This window comes from Podarcis erhardii (assembly GCF_964252035.2).
Source record: "Podarcis erhardii genome assembly, chromosome: 10".
Classification (NCBI taxonomy): domain Eukaryota; kingdom Metazoa; phylum Chordata; class Lepidosauria; order Squamata; family Lacertidae; genus Podarcis; species Podarcis erhardii.
This window is the reverse complement of record NC_138500.1, coordinates 780,877-794,469: the sequence shown is the minus strand read 5'-3', so window position 1 is coordinate 794,469 and position 13,593 is coordinate 780,877.

Here is a 13,593-nt window from a genome sequence, read left to right as displayed (position 1 = left end):
GTTTAAGTTTCAAGTTCAGGTTTGAGATCTCCAGAAATTAGTTTGTGATTTATGAATGAGAGAGATTTTGTGTTAGATAAGGATACCTTGATTACTGAAGGAATTTTCTCTTCTATTTTTTCTCTTTCTTTCTCCCCCATTGTCCGTTCTCCTTGTGTGTGTGTGTACGTTCACCCCTACTGTCTTTAGTGTGCTTCGTTAACGAAAAACAATATATATATATATATATATAGTCAAGTAATAGAGTAAAAAAAATGGGAGCTCAAGCTACTAAGCAGTCAAACTGGACTCCTCCCAGCGATAAGGCTTCCGCGGAGCCTTTCCGCTCCGGGGAGGACTCTGATACCCCTCTTCAATTTGTCCTCCTAAACTGGAAAGGATTGAGGGGAAGAAAGGGACTCTCAAAGTCCAAGCTAAGAGACCTTTGTAACATCTCGTGGGTCGCTTTTACCCACCACCTAGAGCCAGCCTCCAGATGGCCACCCCACGGCTCCTTTAATCTCGTAAAGATACAAGCTCTTAAATCCTACCTGGCTGACGAGAGGCCCCAACAGCTATACTATTTAAATACCTTCGTCGAAGCCCGCAAACTATTTCAATGGCAGCAAACCCAAATTGCCCGTCAAATGGCCGTTCTAAAACCAACTGGACCCCCCCATACGATGAGATTAGAGTCCAGGAGGAACTATTGGCTAGGACCCTTGTTCCCTTCTACTACCCCGAACCACGAGCCCCCGACCGCCAGGACCCGGGGCAGGAGACAGATCAGGAGCTAGTGGGGGGCGCGGGACCGAGAGAAGGCGTAACAAATCCACCCGCCGCATCTCCTTCTCAAAACACAACGACCTCACCCGCTGCTGCCCCTTCTCAAAGCATACCAAATACATTGCCGTCCAACCCTTCCTCAAGTACACTCAACCTAGAAGAAGACCAAGTAAACTTGGATCTTGGACCCTTACTCAACAGGCAACTTCTAAATGGAGGCAGAGAGGGACCCGTCTCCAGTAGGACTAGAAACAGGGATAATCTGCAGATCGGGGAAATAGAAGGTGCCTTCCCTCTGCGGGCATTACCTATACCCCCAGTCAGGGCAGGAGACCCACCCTGCATGGTTTTTACTCATCAGCCCTTCCTTACTTCGGACTTAATGAATTGGTCCGACAAGATGCCCTCCCTACGAGACGACCCCGACAAATGCCACCGCCAGGTGGCCACCATTTTCTCCACTCACAACCCTACATGGGCAGATGTGCATATGTTGCTTGGGGCCCTATTCAATGAGGCAGAAAAGAGAGAAATACTGGCGAAGGCGGGAGAAGCTCTAACCCGAGAGGACTACCAACCAAATCGTCCCGCCTCGATGGCCCCACTGACCGCTCAGAGGTTAATTAACGACCCTGACTGGGACTATAACACCAACCAGGGAGTGTGGGGTTTAAAATTTTTTTAAAAAGGCCATCCTAGATGGTATTAAAGCTGCAGGACAGCAAACCGTAAACTGGACCAAAGTCCAAGCCGTCCTTCAAGGACCGGATGAACATCCCTCCGACTACTACTCAAGACTAGTCTCCGCCATTAAGACCTGGGGTGGAATAGATCCAGAAAGCCCACAGCATGAAGTAATAGTCAAAGGATTTTTCAAAGATCAGGCCACTGCCGACATCCGAAAGGCATTAAACTCTCACCTTGGGTACGATGGAAAAACCATAAACGAAATCCTTTCCATCGCAAAGTCTGTCTTTAATTCCAGAGACGAACGGAAGAAGAAGGATCTAAAACCCGACTCTCCCCGGGTGTTAGCCTATGCAGCCGGGGTTCCTACACCCAAAGAAAAATTTAAGCCAGGGAGACCGGAATCACCGGATGACCGTGTCTGCTTCCACTGTGATGAAGTAGGGCATATAAAAATATACTGCCCCCTTCTGACAGGAGCCAGAAGAGCAGAATATAGGAATCCGAAGCCATACAGGTCAGAGTACAGGGAAACCACCTATCCCAAACCTAGGGAGCCTTCCTCTCCACACGAACCGAACCGATACCTAGCCCAAACACAACCCTACTCAGCACCCTCACAATCATGGCCTCGGAACCAACCTCACGACGTCACTAATCCCTTTAGACACGGTAACCGTCCCGCGAACCCAACTCATGAAATGGTGATGGAGGAATACCAAGAACATTGACAATTAGAAGCAGATCCCGCCCCTTTCCCTTTTCTCTGCCCAGTCTTACAACTGTCTTCCTCAGACCCCATATGTACTATGCAAATTGATGGTCAGTCTTACGACTGTCTCCTAGACACTGGAGCCACCTACTCAACACTTACCAATAGCCATTTGACCCCGGGGGAGGAGACCAAAACCGTGATGGGACTTGATGGGATCCCCCGCAACTGCCCCCTCTCCAAACCTGCAAAAGTCTCTGTTGGACCTCTATCAGTTAAACATACCTTTCTTCTAACTTCAAGTCCAGTTAACCTCCTGGGGAGGGATCTGCTCTGCAAACTTAACGCTACCATTCAATGCGGTCAAGAAGGAATTTATTTGCATATGCCTAACGACTCCATTTTCAACTTCCAAGGAGTTCTTCAAGAAGCTAATAACAAACCCATTGACCTTCCCTCCGAGCTTCTAAATGGTGTTCCCTCCTGGCTATGGGGAACCGAGTCAACTTCGGTTGGACTTTTAAAATCTGCAACACCAGTAAAAGTCAATTATAGGAAAGACCTACCATTCCCCTGTACCAAACAATATCCCCTACCTCCCGAAGCAATTGAGGGACTCACTCCAATGATTGACGAATTCTTGAAGATGGGAGTTCTAGTTCCCTGCGCCTCACCGTGTAATACCCCCCTCCTTCCGGTCAAAAAGCCGAATACCAACCCCGTCAAATGGCGCTTGGTGCAAGACCTTCGATTGGTAAATTCCTTCGTTATCCCCAGACACGCCGTAGTGGCTAACCCACACCACCTTTTGAGTACCATCCCGGAGGGAACTACAGTCTACTCCGTCATAGACCTGTGTTCCGCCTTCTTTAGCATCCCCGTGGACCCAGAAAGCCAATTCCTCTTCGCTTTCACCTGGCAAACTGGCCAGTTAACTTGGACCCAATTACCCCAAGGATATGTGGAGTCACCAGCAATTTTCTCCTCCATATTACACCAAGACCTTGTAGATGTCAACCTTCCAGGAGGCTCTGCTCTCAGGCTCTACGTAAATGACATTTTACTTTGTGGGCGGGATTTGGAATCCTGCAAATCAGATACTATAGCTCTCCTGACGATATTGGCGCATAAGGGTCACAAAGTATCCCCCAAAAAGATTCAATACTGCCAGAAGGAGGTTAAATATCTTGGTCACATTCTTGGGGTGGGTACCCGTGCCCTCACCACCGATAGGATTGAGGCCATAACGAAACTACCCCTACCCAAAACAAAAAGGCAGCTTAGAGGCTTCATTGGGATGAGTGGATTTTGCCGAGCATGGATTCCCCGCTACGGAGAGTTCACCCGCCCACTTACTGCAATGACACATGATAGTGCCCCAGACCAATTGCAATGGACTGCGGAGGCGCTCGAAGCCTTTGAATCAATCAAACGGGAGCTGAGGTCCTCGCCTGCTCTCAGACTTCCTGACTACAGATTTCCTTTCTCCTTGTTTGTCCACGAAAACAAGGGAGTAGCCTCTGGAGTCCTTACCCAACCTTTCCAAGGAAAGAACAGACCCGTCGCTTACTATAGTCTTCAGCTAGACACTACTGTATTGGGGAATGTGGGGTGCCTTAGGGCGGTGGCAGCAGCAGCTCTACTCTTAGAAAAAGCTCAAGAAACTGTTTTGGGGCATGAATTAACTGTAAACGTTCCCCATGCTGTGGCCAACGCTTCACTATACAGAGACTGAATAGATACGAGGCCATCCTTCTCAGTCCATCAAACGTCACCATAAAAAGAGTAAATTCACTCAACCCCGCGACCCTTCTGCCCCTTCCTGATGACGGCACCCCACATCACGACTGTTCTCAGATAGTCCGCCATGTAGAAAAACCATGGGAAGATCTCGATTACCTCCCTTTAACTGAGCCCGATCTCATCTTGTACACTGACGGGAGCTCCAAAGCTGTAGGAGGGGAACGGAAAAGCGGATATGCCATAGTCACTGATAGCGAGACCCTAGAGGCACGACCTGTCCATGCAAAATACAGCGCACAAGCGGCTGAACTTATCGCCCTGATCAGAGCTTGTGAATTAGGAACAGGACAAAGGATCACTATCTACACAGATTCGAAGTATTGTTTCGGGTTGGTGCATGCTACCGGGCAAATCTGGTTACAGAGAGGTTTCTTGACTGCAGCAGGTACGCAAATTGCACACGCTTCCCTAGTACAGCGCCTCATGAACTCAATACACCTTCCGGAAGCTATTGCAGTAGTACATTGCAAAGCACATACGAAAGGCAGGGACACAGTTTCGAGAGGGAACCGACGGGCTGACAGCGCAGCACAGGAGGCAGCCCTTCAGCCCCTCTCCGCAGACAATGAGTTCCAGGGACCACAAGTTTTATCAGACGTGGATTTCACAGAGATGTACAAAACTGCGACCCCAGAGGAGATTAAAGGATGGAAGGAACAAGGGGCCCACTTAGAAAATGACGTCTGGTATTTCCCGGACAAAAGGCTCATAATGCCCAGACTATGGGTACCCAAACACTTGAGAATCCTACACCAATGTACCCACTGGGGCAGAGACAAGCTTATAGACACAATGCAACGCTGCTGGTATGCCCCAGGTCTTGCTCTCGCCGCTAAAGCTGCCGTAAAGAATTGCCATACTTGCCAGAGCTTTAATCCAAAACATACCGCCAGATGCCCACCAGGGACCAGACCATGGGCTTTTGTCCCATTCGAAAGTCTTCAGGTAGATTTCATAGACCTACCCCCCTGCCTAGGCTACAAACATGCTCTGGTAATCATCGACCAGTTGACCGGGTGGGTGGAATGTTTCCCTACTCGCAGAGCAACTGCCCACATTGTTGCAAAGATCCTATTACAAGAAATCATACCCCGCTTCGGAGTTCCCCGACACATAGACAGCGACAGGGGCTCCCACTTCACATCAGATATAATCCAACAGGTTGCAAACGCCCTCGGAATTAAATGGAAGCTACATACCCCATACCATCCGCCTTCCTCCGGGCAAGTCGAAAGAATGAATCAACAGCTTAAATCTCAGCTAGGAAAACTTTGTAAAGACTCTGGTATCAAATGGGTAAATGCCATTCCATTAGTCCTCCACAACTTAAGAGCATGCCCTCGTGGAAACCTCAAACTATCTCCCTATGAATTACTATTCGGAAGACCCTCCCCAGTGTATAATACCCAATTTCCTACATCAGAACTAGAGGTTGGAGAGGCAGAGTTAACTAAATATGTAATACAACTCCAGAAACAACTCATTCTTCTACACAGATACGCTGCCTCCAGCCAAAATATTCCCCTTGACGAAAACATTCACCCGTATCAACCAGGGGATTGGATACTAGTGAAAACTTACCATAAGGTACCCTTGCAGCCCACTTGGGAGGGCCCCTACCAAGTACTTTTAACCACTCCAACTTCTATTAAGGTAGCAGAAAAGACAGCCTGGTTACATCACACCCGCTGCAAACCCGCATCGCCACCCGAACCCACAGTGGACGACTCACCCTACGACATACCAGGCCGACCAGCAAACGACGACACCAACATCGAGGAGGACCAACAGACCGGACCAGATCGGGGCACGAATCGGGCCCAACAGACCAGACCAGATCGGGGCACGAATCGGGCCCAACAGACCGGACCAGATCGGGGCACGAATCGAGCCCAACAGACCGGACCTGACCAACCACATACATCAGCCCATTGGACCTCTGAAATAATCACAGCAGCCGACCAGGACAACCAACCCCCAATTCGCCTCAAACTCCGTAAAACACACGCCCCCGTTTGACAGCTCCATTTGACAGCTCCGCTTGACAGCTCCGCATTTGACAGCTCCACTTGACAGCTCCGCATTTGACAGCTCCGCTTGACAGCTCTGCAGTTTGGCAGCTCTGTTTGACAGCTCCGCAGCCTGACAACACCCGCCATTCACAATGACAACCACCATACCCACCCTGCTCGTCCTTTCTATTACCTCTGCTCTTTCTCAACACACCATAACCACACATGGCTCGTGCCCTGGATTACAAATGGAATACAAATATTTGGACTTTGGAATCGTTGATATGGTAAAAAGGGGGACACCAGACCGCCTAGGGGATTTTGATTTCTGCTTACCCGAAACCCGTGTTCTCCTTCGACATGCCATATTACCGACCCTCGCTATTCACCAAACGTGGGAACTTTTTATTCGCTCGCCCTCTTACATGCCACTGGGCAAACTCATCCTCGCCAGAGATGGCCCTTGGAACCGAGCCCACTGCCTCAATGGTTCTTACGTACACTTTTCTGACGGTACACCCAAACACACTCTGAACTGGACACTTCTGGACAACGGTGGCGGTGAGTCAGTCTATACTGACCAAAATCACCCCACAGACCACCTAATTCATGGGTTTTACTGCCAACGAGTGGATTCCACTCCCCGCCAAACCATCCTACAGGGAGTTTGCCTCCGAAGGTACTGCTGCGTCTGGGACATCGGACTCGCTTCCGGTTGGGACGAGAAAGCGTACCTTGAAGGCTGGCATCACTCCGTTACACCTCCAGCAAAATGGGACACTACCGGACCCCAAAGGTGTGGAGGTTTCACCACAAACCTCACCTACCTACTCCGCCAAGACCCCCTTCACCCCGCCGGTACCGCACCTCGACAAAGGGGGGAACTGTCAATATCCGAAAACCCCAACAATAATGACTTTTTGTCCACTTGGCGTTCCAACACCTACGTAAAACTGATATCTCAAATTGCAAAACAGACAACAACCAATGAGTGCTGGATCTGTGCCAATGCTCCCGCACACCTCCACAGTGGCATACCATTTCTTGGAGTACCTCTCACCCTGCAACAACATCTCTCCGCTGACGTGCAGTCCTGGAACCTGACTGCCGTGAACTTGACCCACCAGTACATCTACCTAACTGGACCCACAACAGGTGACCTTTGCTGGAAGTTCAGCGGGAACGACAAAGTCATCGGCGAGAGCACCTGTAAGTACACCATTGACATTGCTTTAAACGGCAGGATTACCCTATGGCACCAGGGCAACCCCTCTATCCACCCCAGCTTAATGTCTGCATGGAAACGCGTTATGACCTTACCTGACTCCTGGAGCCCCTCCCCGGTCTCCCTGTGTTTCTTCCGTACCTTCCTCACTGGCCGCATAGACTCATGCCTACAAGGGTTGTTCTGGGTTTGTGGCCACCGCGGCTATGTTTGGGCCAGGCCCCACTCCCGTGGTACTTGTTATCTTGGGCTGATTTTACCTGGAGTTCGGGTCACACAAGATCTACCCCCGGAAGGAGACGCAATAAGAGGGCAAAGGACTTATCAAAATTCTCTGACGTTGCAGCCAATAGTGAGACTTATGGCCGGGCTCTCTTTCCCGCGTATGGAGCCGGCTCCAACCACGTCGATATAATTAAGTTAACGGATATCCTGTTAAACTTCATGGAGAAGTCCAATGCGGCTACCCAATCTATCCTGACGGAACTAACGGAAGTCAGGCAAACTGCGATTCAGAACCGCCTTGCTTTGGACTACGTTCTCGCCGCGACAGGAGGCGTTTGTGCCCTTGTCGGAACCGAGTGCTGCACCCACGTGTCCGATCAAACCCTTAACATTACTGGACACCTTAACAACATCCATAAACTGACGGATGAGCTTAAAGACATACAACATGAAGGATTGTCAGATACCCAGTTGTGGAGCTGGCTGCCGGGGTCTGGCTGGATAAAGCAGCTCTTAAGGAACAGACTTCTGATCCTGATCACTGTAACCATCTGCATTGCTGTCTTCTGCTGCGCAATCCATTGTTTCCCGATGTGCTGTCAAACTTGCGGCTCTTGCCTCCCGACTCGTCGCCCGTGATCAACTACCACCTATAGACCGCCAGCACCAGGAACCCAGTCGACCCCCATCGAGATGGGACCCTTGAAGAACTTCCAAAATCTGGATTCTAGGTATGACATGTCAGACTTTTATTGATTGTGCGGAGAGAAGGATTGCGCGGTTTTCCTACATTCGCAATCTTATCTCCGAAGGGGGGAACTGTCGCCGGAAATCACCCCCCCTCCATTAACACGTGTATTGCACAAGCACCACACTCACTCACACACGCATCTCCCCTCCCTGACCCTAGAGATGTTCCTTTAGAGGGCCATCTCTTAAAAGCCTTCCATAAATAAGGAAGCGCTAGTCTGACAGCTTTTCTCTATAGCGCTCCGCATCGCCCTATCTTTATTGTGAGTAGACCGGCCGCCTGAACTCTAGGTCAAACGGCGGCCGCCTCACCCAATCAACATTGTCGAACAGCGCCCCTTGCGGCGGCCACGCTGGTACTGCAGGCTGCAAGTGCCTTTTCCTCACCTTTTGACAGCTCTCAATACAATGTTTCCGAGTTCAATTGACCGTGACTGATTTAATCAAAATGTAGCGAGTTGCTTCCGAAAGGCGAAAGTACTTTGAACTTCAAGGACAATATTCTTTATAAATTCACCAAAAATCAGCCGTACATCGGATTTTCACCGGACCACTTTTATTTTGCTACATATTACAAGGACTATCAAAGGGGGGTGACCTGATGCAGGGCAGCCATAATCCCTTGACCGAGCGGTCACGTAGTCAACGGCCCTTCCCAGCTGACGTGACTACCTTGATAGCCATCATGATGGGCTCAGACAGAAGGCTATCAAGGACACAATAAACTGCACCCTTTAGTGTATTCCATGCGGACTCTCACAAAGGACTCTGACCGGATTCCCCTCAGGGGGCAGGAAACTTCGCCCTTCTCTTTTGTTCTTGTAAATGACTCATGTGGGGAGGGGAGAGGAGGCTCCGGCCAGGTGTCAGGACACTCGGATTACCTGTGTAGCCCCTCCTCGACTCCTCCTAATTTTAATGTAATCATGATGTAAATATGATGTAATTCTGGGGGTGTAGCATAGGGGATTAGCAACTAATAAAAGTTAGGGTCTCCCTTTGTTCTGGGCTTCCATTTTGCTTCACCTCGTGGGCGGTGGGAGTCCTGTCGCGACAGTCTTTTCTTGAATAAAGACCGAGCCTACTGGCTGCTGTTTTGCTCTGAATTGCTCTGGTCGGTGTCTTCATTTGTCCAAGAGAGCCCTCGGACTTTCCTGTAACAAGACCCATGAGCCTGTACATTATATTAATGGGCGTAGGGTTTTTTTGTCCCAACATGCATCACTTTAATCTCATTGACAATGAACTGTATTTTCGGCCCATTCACCCCGTTTGGAGAAGTCCCTTTGGAGCTCCTTGCAATCTCTCTCCTTGCAATCTCTCTTTATTTGCTCCGGTTGGCTGGACTCCTCCCTTTATTCCAGAGGGACCCACAGGGTCAGCCCGACGAGCTGGGGGACTGAGCAGCCTCACACCTAGATTTTTCTGTAACACCCCCCCCTCCCAAAGAAAGGCTCAACATCCACGCCCATGGCCAGCCCAGACCCTGGAGCATCTGCATCTCTGCCCCAGCTTGAAACGTGAGGAGGGGAAGTTAGGGGCTGCAGTGCTGGCGAACCTTATCTCCCCCTCCCCGTCCAGACAGAGGAATGGCCTTGTGGGGTTGGACAAGAGAGTCCCATCTGGGTGGTGTGGAGTGGGCAGTGCGGGGGCTTCTAACTGTACAGTAGGGAGGGCCCTCCTGAGTCATCTAGTTGAACCCCCAACATAGCAGGAATCTCAGCTAAGCATCACAGGCAGGGGGCCATCCCAGCTCCCCCCACCCCACCCAAGGAAGGCACTCTCCCCACTGGCTGTGCTGTACTGCCCTCTGAATGGCCCCTCCTGGCACACTTCACTGTGGCCAACGACTCTTCCCCAGGGAGGGCATCTGAACAAGAGACCACCCCCCTGTAGGGTGCTGGGTTGATGTCCGCCAGGCCGCACAGCAGCTGCGCATTGGCACCGAGGGTTCCCAGACTTCAGCCAGTGCCCTCCAGCTTTTCTGAGTGCAGGCATCGTGCTGGCTGGCACTGAGGGGAACTGCAGGCCAACCTGCCTAGGGGGCACCTGCGTGGAGATGGCGGTGCCAGGGAGAAGAGCAGCGGGTTCAGCCAGAGGCTCCTAAAGGCTCTGCCCAGTTTCTTGGCGTGGAAGATGTGAGCAGCCAGCAGGGGCTGGGGCTGGCCCCTCCTGGCCCCTGTTACCCAAGGTAAAGGACCCCTGGTCAAGTCCAGCCAAAGGCGACTATGGGGACTTACTTCTGAGTAAGCGTGCATCTGATGGAACGGCAAATCCCTTTGAACCGCGTAGGGGTTACTCCTAAGTAAGCATGCATCAGGCAGGGCTGTAGAGTGGTGCTTCCAAAAGCAGCCAGTTTGCACATCTCATGGGATTTAATGTCTTGCCATTATAAATGCACGGGGATAAGTGCATTTATAGAGACACATTTCCACAAACCACCCAAACTCCGCCATGTAGCAGCAGGTGATACAATTGGAGCCTTTCTGCAAATGGCCTTTGCAACACAACTCACTGGGTGGTTACTGTTACGGAAGGGGGGGGCATGTCTTCTTCACCTTCTTCTTCGCTACAATATATCAATTTATTTCCAATTGTCAATGTCAAAAGGGACTAAAATCTATCAAATTCATAGAAAATCAGCGTGCCAGTTTGCTCAATTACTCTAGGACTCCATCACACCTCCCCTGTCCAGCATAATCCCTCAAGCAAGGTGTCAAGGTGATCAGCCTTTCCTCCAGGCAATGTCAGGTGGCAGACTATGCATATTTGGGACCATTGTTTTCTCATCCCCAGGAAGTGTTTATCTGTGCATATCTCCAGCTCTGCATATTCCCCCCTCCCTCCTCCATATGTTAATCTGTGTAACCCCCTCCACCTTCCTGAAGTGCTGATCTGTGTAACCCCCCCACCTTCCTGAAGTGCTGATCTGTGTAACCCCTCCACCTTCCTGAAGTGCTGATCTGTGTAACCCCACCTTTCTGTGATGTATTCATGACGTGTTTTGCACTGTATTCTGGGACATGGAGGGAGTTTCAAAAACTCATGTCACCCCTTTCTCACTGTTCAATCTCGCCTTGAACCTGTTGCGCAATAAACTTGGATCTTCTGCAGTTTGCTCCTGTCTCCGGCTGAGCTCATTTTCCTCCGCAGGGACCCACGGACTTAGTCCGATGAGCTGGGTGGCAGAGTAGCCTCACACCCAGATTTTTGCCGTAACAGTTGGCGCCCCAACGTGGGGCATGCGGTTCTCCCGCGTTGCTGACCGGGGGCCCCGAAATCTTCAGCCGGCACCAGGCCATTTTGCCTTGGAAGATCCTTTGGACCCCCGGCCATCTTCCGGGCGGTAATCGAAAGCCCCAGGAGTTCAGCCGGGGAGCAAAGAGGGATCCAGCCGGCTTATCATCATAGAAGACACGTGAGTATAAGGAAAAGGAAAAATCCAGTGCACTGGTGGGAAAGGGGTGGAAATCTCCTGGCAACTGAATTCTCTGCCCTCCTCTCTATCGCTCCTTCTCGCCTGTCTCTTGGTCCAATTGGTGAGAGAGACCGTGGACTGCTGCTCGACCCGAAAGGGGGGTTCTGAGCTCTATCTCTTTCTCTAAAAACCCTCCAGCCAGCCGCACCAATTGGGAGTCCGAAAGTAAGACGGAGAGACCCGACTTGAAAGATAGCCGACTCTCCGCAACGGGTATCCCAGTTGAAAGCAAGGGGTTGGAGTTCTTTTTCCGAACTTCCCGAGCGTCCTTCCTAGGGGGCAGGAAGTGGTCTTGCTTTCTATCCAATCCCAGCCGCACTGGTCGGTGCCACGTAACACGTGTATCATGCGTGAGCCCGCTTCCAAAAGCAAGGGGGATTTTCGGTTCAAAACTCTATCCAGGGATCACCCGATCTGGCACCGCATGGCGCGGGCGTTCAGTAGGGCCCCTTTTCCTGAGATTGACGATAGGTAGGAGGTTGCCAGGAGGGATAGCCCATGAGGAATTGGGCGGGATCGGCAGAGTGGAAAAGGACCCCAGGTTATTGACTAAGGAAATAGGAAGGAATACCGGATAGCTAGAGCTCTTTAAAAACCCTCTAAGGAAGTTGCCAAGCGACTAAAGACCCCTCTTTACTATAAATCCCGTATTAAGTATATCAATCTCCTAGATATACCAATCCTTACCACCCTTTCTCTTCCCTCTTTCTGTCTAGACACGCGTAAAACATAAAATGGGTACCCAGGCTTCCAAACGCGAGCGGGCTCACTCTGGGAAGAAGGCTTCTAGAAAGCCATCTCAGTCTCAGAAGGACCCTGACTCTCCTCTCCAATTTGTCATCACGTATTGGAAGACGATTCCTGGCCACAAATTATTATCGAAGCAAAATTAGAGAACCTCTGTTCTGAAATCTGGCCTGCCAGCACCACCTCCGCCAAGCCCGAATTGCGTTGGCCGGCTGGTTAACTGGTGGTGTTTGAAGAGGCAAGGAGGCTCTTAGAACCATGTGGGACCTTCCTACTAATTTCACTTAATGAAGCTAAAGGAAGCAGCCCAACTCCTTGCAATAACCAACTAAAGGATGAGAATATGTGTGTTTACATGTTGTCTGTTATGTGTGTTGTGTGTTAATACATATATGAGAATATGTGTGTTTACATGTTGTCTGTTATGTGTGTTGTCTGTTCCTTCTGTCTCTGACAGACTGCCTTTCTTAAGTGCGCATAGTTTAAACTGCAAGCTTGCTTCAAAATTTTAAATCTAAGGAAGCCATGCTGGACCTTATCAGTCCTAAATAAGACAAAATGAGAATGAAGGGTGCAAATGTTTACCCCACCTCTTGCTTTGCCGCAACTTTTCAGATCGTGAGTCTACAGTCTATTTTGGAATGTGAATGTTTCTAATGTGAATTAGATGTTTCTGCTGCAAAAGTGTAGGTGAGCACAACTGCTCTCTCAAGCTAAAATGCAGTGTATTTATTTCATGAAGCACATGCCTATGAAAGTATGGTCTTCCTTCTAAGAAAATATCTGAGTCCAGTTTTAACTTTGATTTGGTTGGACAGAAGAGTTATTGTAAGGCTCCTGATATCAGGCCTCTTTTCTTAGAAAATGCCCCCCCCCCTTGTTTCATTCTGTCTCTTTCAGGTTTTTTTTTTTTCTCTCTTCTTCTGTGCCAGGTAAATTTACTTCCGAGTAAGCTTCCTTTAAAGGAAACTGCAAAAGGGGGGGGCATAGATTAGGCTTACTATTCCTCTGCATTCCTCTGCAAATTCAGATTAAGTTTACTATTCCTCTGCAAATTCAGGAAAAATTGTCACTTTTGTATTCCCTTTAAATCAAATCTATGGCTGTTTTAACTATGCTTTATAAGAGATCCTCTCCCTCTTAGGAAAAATGTTCACTTCAATCTTCCTTTAAAGATAATTTCTCTAGG